This window comes from Eleutherodactylus coqui, chromosome 13, assembly GCF_035609145.1.
Source record: "Eleutherodactylus coqui strain aEleCoq1 chromosome 13, aEleCoq1.hap1, whole genome shotgun sequence".
Lineage (NCBI taxonomy): Eukaryota > Metazoa > Chordata > Amphibia > Anura > Eleutherodactylidae > Eleutherodactylus > Eleutherodactylus coqui.
Genome location: NC_089849.1, coordinates 40,898,370 through 40,915,840, shown reverse-complemented (window position 1 = coordinate 40,915,840; position 17,471 = coordinate 40,898,370).

Genomic DNA, 17,471 nt, shown 5'->3' with positions numbered 1-17,471 from the left:
TGATACTGCTAACCCAATATTTGCATCCAGGTTTGAGATGTCCACCACTATAAACAGATCACTGCAAGAGGGATCAAATCTTACAGAAAAAAAATCGTGGAAAAGGCCACACTTACTGATACAAAAGTTCACGTAAAGGTCTTTTATGAACCTCTCACACAAGGCGGAATTATGCTGTCTGGATGCACCGCAAGAACCCCGTGTGGCGCAGAATGTTAAGACAGCAGAAATGCAGTCCTCAGCTCTCGCTCGCGACCTGAAGGTTGCGAGTTCAATCCTTTCATGGTTCAGGTAGTTGTCTCAAGGTTGACTCAGATTTCCATACAGAGGTCGGTAAAATGAATATCCAGCATCCCATGGGGTAAAAGTTAACTGAGGAAGCCAATGGCAAACCACCATACAAAAACAGTCTGCCAAGAAAATGTGACGATGTGACGTCACCCTAGAGGTCGGTCATGACTCGCTGCTTTACCTTTACCTGTGGCACTATTCCGTCCCTTACTGGATACACAGATCATTTGAATTCCTTCTGGTATTCTAGAGAGATGCTCCCCGGTGTGCAGGAATGAGGTTTACGTTACAAATACGTAGTTATTACCTGATATCACAAAATTCTCCAAAGTTGATAGAATTAGCTTATGAGATTTCTGTAGCTCTCATTGATTTTGATACTTTCTGTAGTTTTTAGAAGAGCTTTACTTTTTGTTTCTTATGTACCCACTTCTAGAGGAAGTAAAATAGGAAATGCCCGTTATTGCTGACAGGAATATGGATAAGCGTAACCTTTTGTTCTTATAAGCAAAAAGGAAAAAAAACAGATGCAGTTCTTAAATCTTAAAATTATTAAAAACTAGAGATGAGCGAGTATACTCGCTAAAGGCAATTGCTTGAGCGAGCATTGCCTTTACCGAGTACCTGCCCGCTCGAGATGAAACGTTCGGGTGCCGGCGGCGGGCAGGGAGCGGAGGGGAACGGAGAGGAGATCTTTCTCTCCCCCCCCCTCCCCCCCGCTCCCTCCTGCTGACAGCCGCTACTCACCGCTCCCCCGTGCCGGCACCCGAACCTTTCATCTCGAGCGGGCAGGTACTCGCTAAAGGCAATGCTAGCTCGAGCAATTGCCTTTACCGAGTATACTCGCTCATCTCTATTAAAAACCACTACAGGAAAAACACCCCCACTGCACCTGTAACATACTCTATGTTCTTGATTGCTCTTGTGCAGCTAAATTGTAAGAGATGTTTGTCTATGATATAAACAAAGCTATAAAAATTATATATTATGTATTTATTTTCTTCACTATAGTCATCGATGGCATACCTGTTGTATATGGTCTCACCGCCTGATCGCTGTCATAGCACTGATCTCAAAAAGACAGGTGTCTATTCGCCCTACAGGTTAGAGCGGTGGTGGAACATGTGTGGCCACTCTTCATTATAATGAATGGGAGATATAGAAGCAGCAAAAAACACTATAGTGGGGGTAGCTAAATGTGCCATAAATGTGTAAACCAACACTTTCCGTTCCGAAAGAATAGAGGACCCTGCATATAAAAATCTGATATTCTTACAGGTCAAACAAAAAGTGTTATCTATAGCGGTCTGCACCAAGACCCCCCCCCCCACAGAGCAATATGGACCTGAACTGTAGTGTTGAAGGTGTCACATTGCTCATGGAGCGCTAAGGGGTCTTTGCCATGTTAATTCACTATCAGTGCTAATGAATGAAGTTGTTGCCTATTTCTTGGAGAGTTTGTTGTGCATGTATAAAAATTTTTACAGGTCGCTGCTTGTTTCTATCTCATTTGCTTCTAAGTGAAGTAATTAACAGGCAAAACGTCTTCCACATATTATCGCAAATTAGATTCATTTACAGACATGGCGGTGATTGCTGATAATTGCTGTCAGTTTGCAATTGCATTTATCATATGTATGTCAATTCTGGCATTGTAGCATTGTGATAATTGAAATGGCTTTGAAGGAACATTTTAGGTGCTGCTGTAGTTGAAGCAGAAAGATGTTTTGGGTAAAGAATTATGGCTCCACACAACCTCCAATATGTATGGAGATGTAAGACGACACCCATACAAGTGTATAGACCCTTAGCGTTGTACGCCTCTGATTTCATTCGGAAGGAATGTGATGCTCCATTTCTGGGGGCACATGGCACCTTACTTAGCATTGTATGGCACGTAGCAGTTCACAACAAGACCAACTGTCCTGGCAGTATCTGTCATCACAGAAGTTACTGAGAGAAGCGGCTTCCGGCTACAGTATGTACTGGAGTTATCCCTGGTTTTAACATCTTACAGATGATCAACCGGACTGAGCGCTGGGGAGCTTGGAGGCCAAGTCATCACCGTGATCTCTTTGTCGTGTTCCATAAACCATTCCTGAACAATTTTTTGCCAGGTGCATTATCCTGCTGAAACAGGGCACTGCCATGAAGAAGGGTACTGGGACTGTACAATAGTGAGGTAGGTGGTACGTCTCAAAGTAACATTCACATGAATACCAGGACTCAAGGTCTTCCAACACAACATTGGCCAGGCCAACACCGGCCTGTCTTCTTTCCATAGAGCATCTTGGTGGGTGCCATCTCTTCATCAGGTAAATGATGTACACTACCGTTCAAAAGTTTGGGGTCACCCAAACAATTTTGTGTTTTCCATGAAAAGTCACACTTATTCACCACCATGCGTTGTGAAATGAATAGAAAATAGAGTCAAGACATTGACAAGGTTAGAAATAATGATTTGTATTTGAAATAACATTGTTTTTACATCAAACTTTGCTTTCGTCAAAGAATCCTCCTTTTGCAGCAATTACAGCATTGCACACCTTTGACATTCTAGCTGTTAATTTGTTGAGGTAAGGTTGTGAAATTGCACCCCACGCTTCTAGAAGCATCTCCCACAAGTTGGATTGGTTGGATGGGCACTTCTGGCGTACCATACGGTCAAGCTGCTCCCACAACAGCTCAATGGGGTTCAGATCTGGTGACTGCGCTGGCCACTCCATTACCGATAGAATACCAGCTGCCTGCTTCTGCTGTAAATAGTTCTTGCACAATTTGGAGGTGTGTTTAGGGTCATTGTCCTGTTGTAGGATGAAATTGGTTCCAATCAAGCGCTGTCCACTGGGTATGGCATGGCGTTGCAAAATGGAGTGATAGCCTTCCTTATTCAGAATCCCTTTCACCCTGTACAAATCTCCCACCTTACCAGCACCAAAGCAACCCCAGACCATCACATTAGCTCCACCATGCTTAACAGATGGCGTCAGGCATTCTTCCAGCATCTTTTCATTTGTTCTGCGTCTCACAAACGTTCTTCTTTGTGATCCAAACACCTCAAACTTGGATTCATCCGTCCACAACACTTTTTTCCAGTCTTCCTCTGTCCAATGTCTGTGTTCTTTTGCCCATCTTAATCTTTTTCTTTTATTGGCCAGTCTCAGATATGGCTTTTTCTTTGCCACTCTGCCCTGAAGCCCAAAATCCCGCAGCCGCCTCTTCACTGTAGATGTTGACACTGGTGTTTTGCGGGTACTATTTAATGAAGATGCCAGTTGGGTACCTGTGAGGCGTCTGTTTCTCAAACTAGAGACTCTAATGTGCTTATCTTCTTGCTTAGTTGTGCAACGCGGCCTCCCACTTCTTTTTCTACTCTGGTTAGAGCCTGTTTGTGCTGTCCTCTGAAGGGAGTAGTACACACCGTTGTAGGAAATCTTCAATTTCTTAGCAATTTCTCGCATGGAATAGCCTTCATTTCTAAGAACAAGAATAGACTGTCGAGTTTCAGATGAAAGTTCTCTTTTTCTGGCCATTTTGAGCGTTTAATTGACCCCACAAATGTGATGCTCCAGAAACTCAATCTGCTCACAGGAAGGTCAGTTTTGTAGCTTCTGTAACGAGCTAGACTGTTTTCAGATGTGTGAATATGATTGCACAAGGGTTTTCTAATCATCAATTAGCCTTCTGAGCCAATGAGCAAACACATTGTACCATTAGAACACTGGAGTGATAGTTGCTGGAAATGGGCCTCTATTCACCTTTGTAGATTTTGCACAAAAAAACAGGCATTTGCAGCTAGAATAGTCATTTACCACATTAGCAATGTATAGAGTGCATTTGTTTAAAGTTAGGACTAGTTTAAAGTTATCTTCATTGAAAAGTACAGTGCTTTTCCTTCAAAAATACGGACATTTCAATGTAACCCCAAACTTTTGAACGGTAGTGTACATGTAGGGCCCGAAAGGTCCTCCAGTATAGCCACGCAATCATCTGCCCTGTAACACCTAGCTATGGGCTCCTAGAAGACATAGAAGGTGCTGTATGTAGGAAAAAACATGTTTTCCCCTTTCTTCTCAAAGCTTCAGCTAACTGCTTGGCAACAGTTGGCTGCTTATTGGCTGCTTGTCATGCTACCACTGAATGGTAGAGGCTGATGGTGTGATAGTTCAGAGTGGGAAAATACTAGGGGGAGGTGTAGACAGAAAGTGCGAGAGTTAGACAGTAAGAGAAGTCAGTTAGAGCCGGGAGGAGGCAGTTTTTTGGAAGAAGATGTGCAGGAGGAGTTCTGCAGTGAGAGCAGAGATATCGTGTATTTGAGTGAGGAAGCCAGGATTCAGCAGCTTCATCAGCAGCACTGTGGAGGAAAACGTTTGGGACCTGTTTCACTAAAACAGTGAGTTACACAAACCCGGTGAAGTCAAAGTCAAGGAAAGTAAAGGTGCCCATCTTAAAGTCCACTTTTTAAACAGCATTATAATCTTCCAGTAAGCCCAACAGATAACTAGGACTGTGGGAATTCTACTGAGTAACCTCTAGATTCAAATAGAGTGTTGAAGGTTAAATTCTGCTATATTGAATTCAACATTTATTCTGCTTCAAAGTAATCTCTCTGCTAACTTCTGCAAGACTGCCATTGTTGTTATTGTTGGATTACAAAACAAGCTGAGGTAAAACTGTGCACTTCTAGTTTACTAAATCAAAGCTACCAGGACTCGTGTCAGTTATTTTGCCGTTACCTATTGGAGTCCCAGATGAAGCGTTGGTGTCACGTGACAAACTACCGTTAGAAACTATACATTACAAAACCTTATTTGCCACTGTGCTGTGGCCAAACCATGCACATTGCCACCATTGCCGTGAGAGATTGCAGAGTCACCTGTGACAACCATCTTTCTTCCTTCTGGTCTCCCCTACTTTGACGCGCCCCGTTTAGACTCTGCATACACATCTTGCCATCTACAAAAGAAAACATGATTCATCAGACCAGGCCACCGCCTTCTAATGCTCCATGGTCCAGTCCTGATTCTTATAAAAAAAAGTACAGGCCCAGTTCAACAAAAGACAGGGAACAAATACCGCAGCATTTCTGCATCCAAGAAAAAGTCGAAATTGTACCATTGGTATGGATTTTGACTGGAAATCAGCCACGGATACGCGGCTGATTTCATACTATGTGGCGCTCCCCTCCATTTCCTTCGTAGGCTTCCCGCTGTCAGTACTCTCCAGCTTCCGGTTCCCAGCAGCCTGTAGTGGCCTCCCCTGACCAGCATCTTTTGACCAGCGGCGCCACACCTGACCAGGCTGCTGGGAACCGGAGGCAGGGGAGCGCTGACAGTGGGAAGCCTACAGAGGAGGAGCAGCACATAGTATGAAATCAGCTGAGGATACGCGGCTGATTTCCAGTCAAAATCTGCACCAATGGTACAGATTTTGACAGCTTTTTTTAGATGCGGAATTTGCTGCAGGAATTTCCGCTGCAGACGTCTCCTAAGTCAGCTTGAGGTACGCTGCCACATGCAGAGTGGCCTCAGTAGTAATACCGTCCCCTATATCATCCCCAGTAGTAATAATGACCCCCACAGTAGCCCAAATAGCATTAGCGCTCCTCTGTATCAGCCCCAGCAATAATAGTGACCCCCCCCCGCAGTAGCCCCAATAGTATTAGCACTCCTTTATCAGCCCCAGCAATAATAGTGACCCCCACAGTATCCCCAGTAGTATTAGTGATCCCCTATATCAGAGCCAGAAATAATAGTGTCCCCCACAGTAGTCCCAATAGTATTAGCGTTCACTTATACCAGCTTCAGCAATTATAGTGACCCCCACATTGACCTTAGTAGTCCAAGAGTGTCCCCTAAGACCCATATACTTACCCTCCTCTTGGTCTTCACAGCACCGCTGCTTCTCTCAGCGCTCCTGAGAGGAGCAGTGTGTGTGCACCCGCAGCAGCGCCTCCTCCCCTCTCCTCTCTTGCGTAATCAAGGAGGAGAGGTGAGGTGAGGAAGATCCTGGATGCGCATAATGCCATCAGTGTGTGTATCCGGCCACAGCCCTGCAGAGTGATTAGTGGCCAGGAAGCTGCGGCACCCCGGCTGGGAATCCCTTTAATCGTGATCAGACTTCCCAAAAGCGGGAGAGATGGTCGGAAAAAAGAACACAAAGTCCCAAAGCGGGACTGTCCCGCCTAAATCGGGACGTCTGGTCACTTTATCTCTGTATTAGACAGGAGTCATCATGGGCACAGCGACCGGTAGGTAGTTATCCAGCCCCATAGACATCAAGCTGTGATGTTCTGTGTAATCTAACATTTTTCAGTCATAACCAAAAAACTTTGTAAGCAACTTGCATCATCAGTGAGCCTTGAGTGCCCACGACCCTTTCATCGTTTCACTGGTTGTCCTTCCTTGGACCACTTTTGATAGATGTTAATCACCACACTACAGGAGGCCACCAGTTTTGGAGATGCTCTAACCCAGTCTCCTAGTCATCAGAATATGGCCTTTGTCACAGTCACTCAGATCCTTATGCTTGCCCAATTTTCATGCTTCCAACACTTCAAGTTGGCATTGTCACAGGATATTAATTATTCACTTCACCTGTAAAAGTAGATTGGTGTGTGTATAGATAGTAATGGGATTAGCTCACAGGGTCACAGCATCCTGCGATAGACACTTTTGGTACATGCAAACCACTCCAGTCAAATGTGGTACAGCTGGTAAAAACCAGTTATATTTTCCTCTTAACCCCTTAGTGACCACCCCATGTACGTCCTAGCCTGCTGGGCTTTTAATCCCCGCAGGGAGCATGTTTTTACGTCCCTAGAGATTAAACCCTGCATGCTTTGGATGTGGCGGCTCCATGCTGCCGGCTCCCGGAGATAGCCAACAACCGGGAGCTTTCATCCTGGGCCGCGGGACTTTCCCCCGGTCATGTGATCAGTGCTGTGGATAGCGCTGATCACATAAAAGTAAAAAAAACAGCTAAAAAAAAGTTAGATTTTCAGCTCTCCTTAAGGATCGCATCCATGAGGGGGGCTGAAACTACTCACCCCCATCCTCCGGAATGTCCCGCATTGATCTGGTCTGGAACAGACACTCTGCCATCTTCTGCGCATGCGCGGCAATGGAAAAATGGCGATGCATGCGCAGAAGCCCAGATTGGCGAGGGACATTTAAAATCTACTGAAGGGAGGCAGGAGAAATCACCGGGGACCAAGGTGAACAGTCCTCGGCCTGGGTATCCATTGGATACCAGCAATCACGTAAAAGTGAAAAAAGTTAAAGTTTCAGCTGCCTTCATGGATCCGATCCATGAGGGCAGCTGAAAATACTCACCCCCGTCCTCCATGATGTCCCTCGGTGGTCTACACCTGCCGCGGGCTTCTGCGCATGCGCAGAAGGCCGGAGAGCCCGAAAATTTCAAATTTACCTACACCCGACTGTCAAAGATAGCCGAATGCAGGGAGATATCACCGGGGACCGCTGCATGTGGTTCCCGGTCACTAGAGATGAGCGAGCACCAAAATGCTCGGGTGCTCATTACTCGGGACGAAATTATCGCGATGCTCGAGGGTTCGTTTCGAGTAACGAACCCCATTGAAGTCAATGGGCGACCCGAGCATTTTTGTATATCGCCGATGCTTGCTAAGGTTTTCATTTGTGAAAATCTGGGCAATTTAAGAAAGTGATGGGAACGACACAGCAACGGATAGGGCAGGCGAGGGGCTACATGTTGGGCTGCATCTCAAGTTCACAGGTCCCACTAGTAAGCCACAATAGCGGCAAGAGTGGGCCCCCCGCCCTCCCAACAACTTTTACTTCTGAAAAGCCCTCATTAGCAATGCATACCTTTGCTAAGCAGCACACTACCTCCAACAAAGCACAATCACTGCCTGCATGACACTCCGCTGCCACTTCTCCTGGGTTACATGCTGCCCAACACCCCCCCCCCCCCCACGACGCAGTGTCCACAGCGCACACCAAAGTGTCCCTGTGCAGCCTTCAGCTGCCCTCATGCCACACCGCCCTCATGTCTATTTATAAGTGTGTCTGCCATGAGGAGGGAACCGCAGGCACACACTGCAGAGGGTTGGCACGGCTAGGCAGCGACTCTCTTTAAAAGGGGCGGGGCGATAGCCCACAATGCTGTACAGAAGCAATGAGAAATATAATCCTGTGCCACCGCCATCAGGAGCTGCACACGTGGACATAGCAATGGGGAACCTATGTGCCACACACTATTCATTCTGTCAAGGTGTCTGCATGCCCCAGTCAGACCGCGTTTTTTTATAAATAGTCACAGGCAGGTACAACTCCGCAATGGGAATTCCGTGTGCACCCACAGCATGGGTGGCTCCCTGGAACCCACCGGCTGTACATAAATGTATCCCATTGCAGTGCCCTGGACGGCAGAGCTAACGTCAGATTAAATGCAGGTGGGCTTCGGCCCACACTGCATGCCCCAACCTGACCAGGGATTTTAATTCATAGACACAGGCAGGTACAACTCCCTGTGGACCCACAGCATGGGTGGGTGCCAGGAAGCCACCGGCGGTACATAAATATATCCCATTGCATTGCCCATCACAGCTGAGGTAATGTCATGTTTAATGCAGGTGGGCTTCGGCCCACACTGCATGCCCCAGTCAGACTGGGGTTCTTTAGAAGTAGGCACATGCAGTTACAACTCCGTGTGGACCCACAGCATGGATGGCTCCCTGGAACCCACCGGCGGTACATAAATATATCCCATTGCAGTGCCCAGCACAGCTGATGTAACGTCAGCTTTAATGCAGGTGGGCAAAAAATTAATTGGATTACACTGTAGGCGAGGGCCCCAAAAAATTGGTGTACCAACAGTACTAATGTACGTCAGAAAAGTTGCCCATGCCCAACCAAGAGGGCAGGTGAAACCCATTAATCGCTTTGGTTAATGTGGCTTAATTTGTAACTAGGCCTGGAGGCAGCCCAGTTAAAATAAAAATTGGTTGAGGTGAAAGTTTCAACGCTTTAATGAGCATTGAAACGTATAAAAATTGTTTACAAAAATTATATGACTGAGCCTTGTGGGCCTAAGAAAAATTGCCCGTTCGGCGTGATTACGTCAGGTTTCAGGAGGAGGAGCAGGAGGAGGAGGATGAATATTATACACAGATTGATGAAGCTAAAAGGTCCACGTTTTTGATGGTGATAGAGAACAATGCTTCCATCCGCGGGTGCAGCCTACGTATTGTTTAGGTATCGCTGCTGTCCGCTGGTGGAGAAGAGAAGTCTGGGGAAATCCAGGCTTTGTTCATCTTGATGAGTGTAAGCCTGTCGGCACTGTCGGTTGACAGGCGGGTACGCTTATCCGTGATGATTCCCCCAGCCGCACTAAACACCCTCTCTGACAAGACGCTAGCCGCAGGACAAGCAAGCACCTCCAGGGCATACAGCGCGAGTTCAGGCCACGTGTCCAGCTCGACACCCAGTAGTTGTAGGGGGCAGAGGCGTCACGGAGGACGGTCGTGCGATCGGCTACGTACTCCCTCACCATCCTTTTACAGTGCTCCCGCTGACTCAGCCGTGACTGGGGAGCGGTGACACAGTCTTGCTGGGGAGCCAGAAAGCTGTCAAAGGCCTTAGAGAGTGTTCCCCTGCCTGTGCTGTACATGCTGCCTGATCTCGGCGCCTCCCCTGCTACCTGGCCCTCGGAACTGCGCCTTCGGCCACTAGCGCTGTCGGATGGGAATTTTACCATCAGTTTGTCCGCCAGGGTCCTGTGGTATAGCATCACTCTCGAACCCCTTTCCTCTTCGGGCATGAGAGTGGAAAGGTTCTCCTTATACCGTGGGTCGAGCAGTGTGTACACCCAGTAATCCGTAGTGGCCAGAATGCGTGTAACGCGAGGGTCACGAGAAAGGCATCCTAACATGAAGTCAGCCATGTGTGCCAGGGTACCTGTACGCAACACATGGCTGTCCGCACTAGGAAGATCACTTTCAGGATTCTCCTCCTCAGGCCATACACGCTGAAAGGATGACAGGCAAGCAGCATGGGTACCCTCAGCATTGGGCCAAGCTGTCTCTTCCCTCTCCTCCTCATCCTCCTCATGCTCCTCCTCAACGCGCTGAGATATAGACAGGAGGGTGCTCTGACTATCCAGCGACATACTGTCTTCCCCCGCCTCTGTTTCCGAGCGCAAAGCGTCTGCCTTTATGCTTTGCAGGGAACTTCTCAAGAGGCATAGCAGAGGAATGGTGACGCTAATGATTGCAGCATCGCCGCTCACCATCTGGGTAGACTCCTCAAAGTTTCCAAGGACCTGGCAGATGTCTGCCAACCAGGCCCACTCTTCTGTAAAGAATTGAGGAGGCTGACTCCCACTGCGCCGCCCATGTTGGAGTTGGTATTCCACTATAACTCTACGCTGCTCATAGAGCCTGGCCAACATGTGGAGCGTAGAGTTCCACCGTGTAAGCACGTCGCACAGCAGTCGGTGCACTGGCAGATGAAACCGATGTTGCAGGGTGCGCAGGGTGGCAGCGTCCGCGTGGGACTTGCGGAAATGTGCGCAGTGCCGGCGCACCTTTCCGAGCAGGTCTGACAAGCGTGGGTAGCTTTTCAGAAAGCGCTGAACCACCAAATTAAAGACGTGGGCCAGGCATGGCACGTGCGTGAGGCTGCCGAGCTGCAGAGCCACCACCAGGTTATGGCCGTTGTCACACACAACCATGCCCGGTTGGAGGCTCAGTGGCGCAAGCCAGCGGTCGGTCTGCTCTGTCAGAACCCTGCAGCAGTTCGTGGGCCGTGTGCCTCTTCTCTCCTAAGCTGAGTAGTTTCAGCACGGCCTGCTGACGCTTGCCCACCGCTGTGCTGCCACGCCGCGCGACACCGACTGCTGGCGACGTGCTGCTGCTGACACATCTTGATTGCGAGACAGAGGTTGCGTAGGAGGAGGAGGAGGAGGGTGGTTTAGTGGAGGAAGCATACACCGCCGCAGATACCAGCACCGAGCTGGGGCCCGCAATTCTGGGGGTGGGTAGGACGTGAGCGGTCCCAGGCTCTGACTCTGTCCCAGCCTCCACTAAATTCACCCAATGTGCCATCAGGGAGATATAGTGGCCCTGCCCGCCTGTGCTTGTCCACATGTCCGTTGTTAAGTGGACCTTGGCAGTAACCGCGTTGGTGAGGGCGCGTACAGTGTTGCGGGAGACGTGGTCGTGCAGGGCTGGGACGGCACATCGGGAAAAGTAGTGGCGACTGGGAACTGAGTAGCGCGGGGCCGCCGCCATCATACCTTTGAAAGCCTCCGTTTCCACAACCCTATACGGCAGCATCTCCAGGCTGATAAATTTGGCTATGTGCACATTTAACGCTTGAGCGTGCGGGTGCGTGGCGGTGTTCTTGCGCTTGCACTCCAACACTTGCGCTAGCGACGGCTGGACGGTGCGCTGAGAGACATTGGTGGATGGGGCCGAGCACAGCGGAGGTGAGGGTGTGGGTGCAGGCCAGGAGACGGTAGTGCCTGTGTCCTGAGAGGGGGCTTGGATCTCAGTGGCAGGTTGGGGCACAGGGGGAGAGGCAGCGGTGCAAACCGGAGGCGGTGAACGGCCTTCGTCCCACCTTGTGGGGTGCTTGGCCATCATATGTCTGCGCATGCTGGTGGTGGTGGCTCCCCGGCTGATCTTGGCGCGACAAAGGTTGCACACCACTGTTCGTCGGTCGTCTGCACTCTCAGTGAAAAACTGCCAGACCTTTGAGCACCTCGGCCTCTGCAGGGTGGCATGGCGTGAGGGGGCGCTTTGGGAAACAGTTGGTGGATTATTCGGTCTGGCCCTGCCTCTACCCCTGGCCACCGCACTGCCTCTTCCAACCTGCCCTGCTGCTGCACTTGCCTCCCCCTCTGAAGACCTGTCCTCAGTAGGCGTAGCAAACCAGGTGGGGTCAGTCACCTCATCGTCCTGCTGCTCTTCCTCCGAATCCTCTGTGCGCTCCTCTTTCGGACTTACTCCAATTACTACTACCTGAGTGATAGACAACTGTGTCTCATCGTCCTCCTCACCCACTGAAAGCTCTTGAGACAGTTGCCGGAAGTCCCCAGCCTCATCCCCCGAACCCTGGGAACTTTCCAAAGGTTGGGCATCGGTCACGACAAACTCCTCCGGTGGGAGAGGAACCATTGCTGGCCATGCTGGGCAGGGGCCCGGGAACAGTTCCTGGGAGTCTGCCTGCTCCTCAGAATGTGTCATTGTAATGGAGTGAGGAGGCTGGGAGGAAGGAGGAGCAGCAGCCAGAGGATTCAGAGTTGCAGCAGTGGACGGCGCAGAACTCTGGGTGGTCGATAGATTGCTGGATGCACTTTCTGCCATCCACGACTGGACCTGCTCACACTGCTCATTTTCTAATAAAGGTCTACCGCGTGGACCCATTAATTGTGAGATGAATGTGGGGACGCCAGAAACGTGCCTCTCTCCTAATCCCGCAGCAGTCGGCTGCGATACACCTGGATCAGGAGCTCGGCCTGTGCCCACACCCTGACTTGGGCCTCCGCGTCCTCGCCCGCGTCCACGTCCTCTAGGCCTACCCCTACCCCTCAGCATGGTGTATTACCAGTAGTGCAGAAACAGAACGCTGTAATTAAATGTGCCGCTTATTGGCCTGTGGTTGGAGGCTGACTTCGCTTACGGAACGCACAGCAGAGGCAGGAAAGAATTTTGCGCAAGCCTGCTGTAACACTTAGCTGGCTGTGTATGAATTAGGACAACTACCCCCAGCAGAGACCCAGTACACAGAGGACGGTCACAGGCAGCCCAAATAGATTTTTTTTCCCAAATGTTTTTGGAAAGGCCCACTGCCTATATACACTAAATATGTCTTTTGTCCCTGCCTCACCACTACTGGCCCTGGACAATGTAAAATTACTGCAGACTGTTTCACTGTGGACAGGAATACAGCGGTGATGTATGAGGCAACACAGAGGTAGGAAAGAATTTTGCGCAAGCCTGCTGTAACACTTAGCTGGCTGCGTATGAATTAGGACAACTATCCCCAGCAGAGACCCAGTACACTTGTGGACAGGAATACAGCGGTGATGTAAGAGGCAACACAGAGGCAGGAAAGAATTTTGCACAAGCCTGCTGTAACACTTAGCTGGCTGCGTATGAATTAGGACAACTACCCCCAGCAGAGACCCAGTACACAGAGGACGGTCACAGGCAGCCCAAATAGATTTTTTTCCCAAATGTTTTTGGAAAGGCCCACTGCCTATATACACTAAATATGTCTTCTGTCCCTGCCTCACCACTACTGGCCCTGGACAATGTAAAATTACTGCAGGACGCAATGCTCTGCACGGCCGATATACAAAAAAATAAAAAATGTGCAACACTGCAAAAAGCAGCCTCCACACTACTGCACACGGTTAGATGTGGCCCTAAGAAGGACCGTTGGGGTTCTTGAAGCCTAAAATAACTCCTAATGCTCTCCCTATAGCAGCTCCGGCACCAGCAGCACTGTCCCTGATCTCTGTCAGAATGCATCTGTGGCGAGCCGCGGGAGGGGCCGATTTATATACTCGGGTGACACCTGATCTCGCCAGCCACTCACTGCAGGGGGGTGGTATAGGGCTTGAACGTCGCAGGGGGAAGTTGTAATGCCTTCCCTGTCTTTCTATTGGCCAGAAAAGCGCGCTAACGTCTCAGAGATGAAAGTGAAAGTAACTCGAACATCGCGTGGTACTCGTCACGAGTAATGAGCATCTCGAACACGCTAATACTCGAACGAGTATCAAGCTCGGACGAGTACGTTTGCTCATCTCTACTGGTCACATGATCATCCATTAGATAACGCTGATTATGTAAAGTTAAGAAGTGTTAAAAATAAAAAGTTTTAGGCCTCATGTCCACGGGGAAAATCGGGCCCGCTACGGATTCTACATGTAGAATCTGCAGCGGGTCCCTCCTGCCCCGCGGACATGAGCGCCGAAAAGGAGAATAAATGAGAATAAACTTACCTCCGATCCGCTCCGTTTCTTCTCTTCGCCGCGGCGTCATCTTCTCTCGTCGCGGCCGGATCTTCATTCTTCGGCTCGGCGGATGTGCACGATGACGTCGGTGACGTGCCCCGCGCATGCGCCGGGCCGAAGCAAAATGATCCGGCCGCGGCTGAGAGAGGATGGCGCGGCGCCGAAGAGAAGAAACGGAGCGGGTAAGTAAAATATGATTTTTGTGTCCCGCGGATCCGGACGGCTTCCATAGGCTTCAATAGAAGCCCGCGGGAGCCGTCCCCGCGGGAGACCCGCATGAAAATGGAGCATGGTCCGGATTTTTTCATGCTCCATTTTTTTTTAAATCACTTTTATTGACGATCCGCGGGTATTTATCTACCCGCGGGTGGTCAATGCATCCCTATGGGGTGCGGATCCGCGCGCGGGAGAAGAGTTAAAATCCGCTGCGGATTTTAATTCTTCTTTTCCCCGTGGACATGAGCCCTTAAAAAGTTAAAGTTTCAGCTCCCCTTACGGATTGTATCATGAAATGACATACCTAAGGTCCCCAGATTTGTCCCCCAATCTGATGTTTATCCGCAGACTTCTCTCAGCTTTGGCGTATGCGCCCGTTAACAAAATGGTGGACGCATGCGCAAAAATCAAGAATTCTTAGGTAAATTTAAAATCTCCCAGCTCCTGGCTACCAAAGATAGCCAAGAATATGGAGATTTCACGGGGGACCGCCGTGAGTGGTCCCCGGTCAAGTGATAAATGGATAATGGCGATCACGTAAAAGTTAAAAATAAAATTGAAGTTTCATTTTCCCTCACTGATGCGATCAGTGAGAGGAGATGAAACTTCTTACTGGAGGACTCCACATTTGAACCCCGATGCGATCCTCCTGCGTGGACTAAGGGGTTAAGCAGAAAAAGAAAATACAGACGGAACGGAATGAAATCTAACAGAGCTGAGCCTAATGTGCAGCATCTAAACCAAAAAATGCCCAAGATACACTTTACTCCTAACTTTACCCAGGAGCAAACCGAGCCATCAGCTTGTGAGCTGTCTGCCCTTTAAAAGCACACATCAGCTTTCCAACTAATTAGCCACAGTCATTTCAAATACCTGGAGCGGCTAAATGGAGACGGGACCCACCCAACTCTCCATACTGCAGCAGCAAGGCCCTTTTTATTATCAGGTTTCTACTTAAAACCCTGAAGCAGGGAAATATACAGTTTCCTTGCTACACAAAGTTCTTGGCTGCAAATTATGTTGGAATCGACTGAAACTTTCTATGTGTGAATGCAATGATGATATGTAAGTGGTTACAATATTAGAGCTGAAGGATACGTTTATTGAGGAAAACTGTACAATTTAAAGAAGGATCTAGTACCCTGTTGGGCTGCCTCCAGCCTGGATACATGATGAGATACGGTTGGGCATGGAGGCTCTAGTACCCTGTTGGGCCGCCTCCTGCTTGGATACATGATGAGATACGGTTTGGCATGGAGGCTCTAGTACCCTGTTGGGCTGCCTCCTGCCTGGATACATGATGAGGTACTGTCGGGTAAGGAGGCTCTAGTACCCTGTTGGGCCGTCTCCGGCCTGGAAACATGATGAGGTACGGTCGGGCATGGAGGCTCTAGTACCCTGTTGGGCCGCCTCCAGCCTGGATACATGATGAGATACGGTCGGGCATGGAGGCTCTAGTACATATATTCATCTCAGAGAAGAGGGCCTTTATACTCAGTATATAATAGCCTGGAAGTTCTATCCTAAAATTCCTTGTCTGTCTTTTGTATATAATGTATCTTGTTCCCTCTGTTAATACATCATAGTATTATTCATAGCTGAAGAACTATTGCTCTATAGAGTCTTCTCTGAGTGCCCATGCGCTGGTGACGTCTGTTTCTTCCATCTCTCTATTCCATGAATGACATTCAGCTTCAGTGATGATTCAGGATTCATTCTGGTTTTGTGTGTAATGATTGGGATGAGTGTAGATAATTTTGTAGAGACTTGTTTTTACTTTGATGATTCGATCGGTTGCAAAATTCTTAATTGATCCACCGTGATTCAATGTTTTTATACAAGGAAGCATGGAAATCCGTGAAGGCGGTGTGTGTGAATACTTCTGGATATTTCTTTATACATATGTTTATATTAACCCCTTGAGTGGCAGGTTTCCTACCACCCTGTCGTGCCCACCAGGGCAGGTTTTTTAAAATGGTCTAATCATTGAATTTCAACTAGTTTTGCAGTTGCGTCTCAAGAGCCATAACTTTTTCATTTTTCCATTGACATGGCCATATAAGGCCTTGTTTTTTGCGGGACAAGTTGTGATTTTTTAAACAGGGGGGAGGAAAAAAAGAAATGGGGAAAAAAGAAAAAAGGGGCCATGTCATTAAGGGGTTAAATAATGTATTAACTTCCTTCTCTGGGTCATTACGACGCACACGGATACCACATGTGTGATTGTATTTTTGATTTTTTACAAAGTAAAGGGAAACAAGTGTTTTTTTTATATTTTTAATAATTTTTTTACTTTTTTTTTTTTTTATTTTTTAAAATTTTTTTATTTTTTTTTGTCCCTTTAGGGGACTTCCACAGGGACCCATCAGGACCCCTGATCACATTCCAGGGGTCCGATGGTGACAGCCCTTTACATGCTGCAGTGACAACCCTTTACATGCTGCAGTCACATAGACTGCAGCATGTAAAGGGTTAACACAGCAGAGATCAGAGGTTTTCTCTTATCTCTGCTGTAAGAGCTAGTACCTAGCTGTCCTCTGACAGCTAACAACCAGCTCTCCCTGCCACAGAGACCATCGGCTTGCTTCTGACAAGCCGATGGTCTCTATGGCAACTTGTAAACAAAGCAGGAGGTTGCCGACATGTCGGCAATATCTTCTGCTGGTTTTTCAAAGCCCTTGCTTTGTTCTCTGTGGGTCTGTGCAGGCAGAGCACACTGTCACAGCTTGTGGCATTGTGCTCTGCAGCTCCCATAGTGATACATAGCCCGGAAATCTTCCGGGCTATGTTGCTATGAGCAGTGGAGCTCGTCACGGAACTTTTCCGGGCGTGCCACTCAAGGGGTTAAAGGGGTTATCTTCTACTCACAGGATAAGGGGGTCTCACACAAGCTGATTTGAATTGTAAATTCCGCAAATGCCTTCTGAGCGGACAATACACGGTAATACGCGGGCATTGAA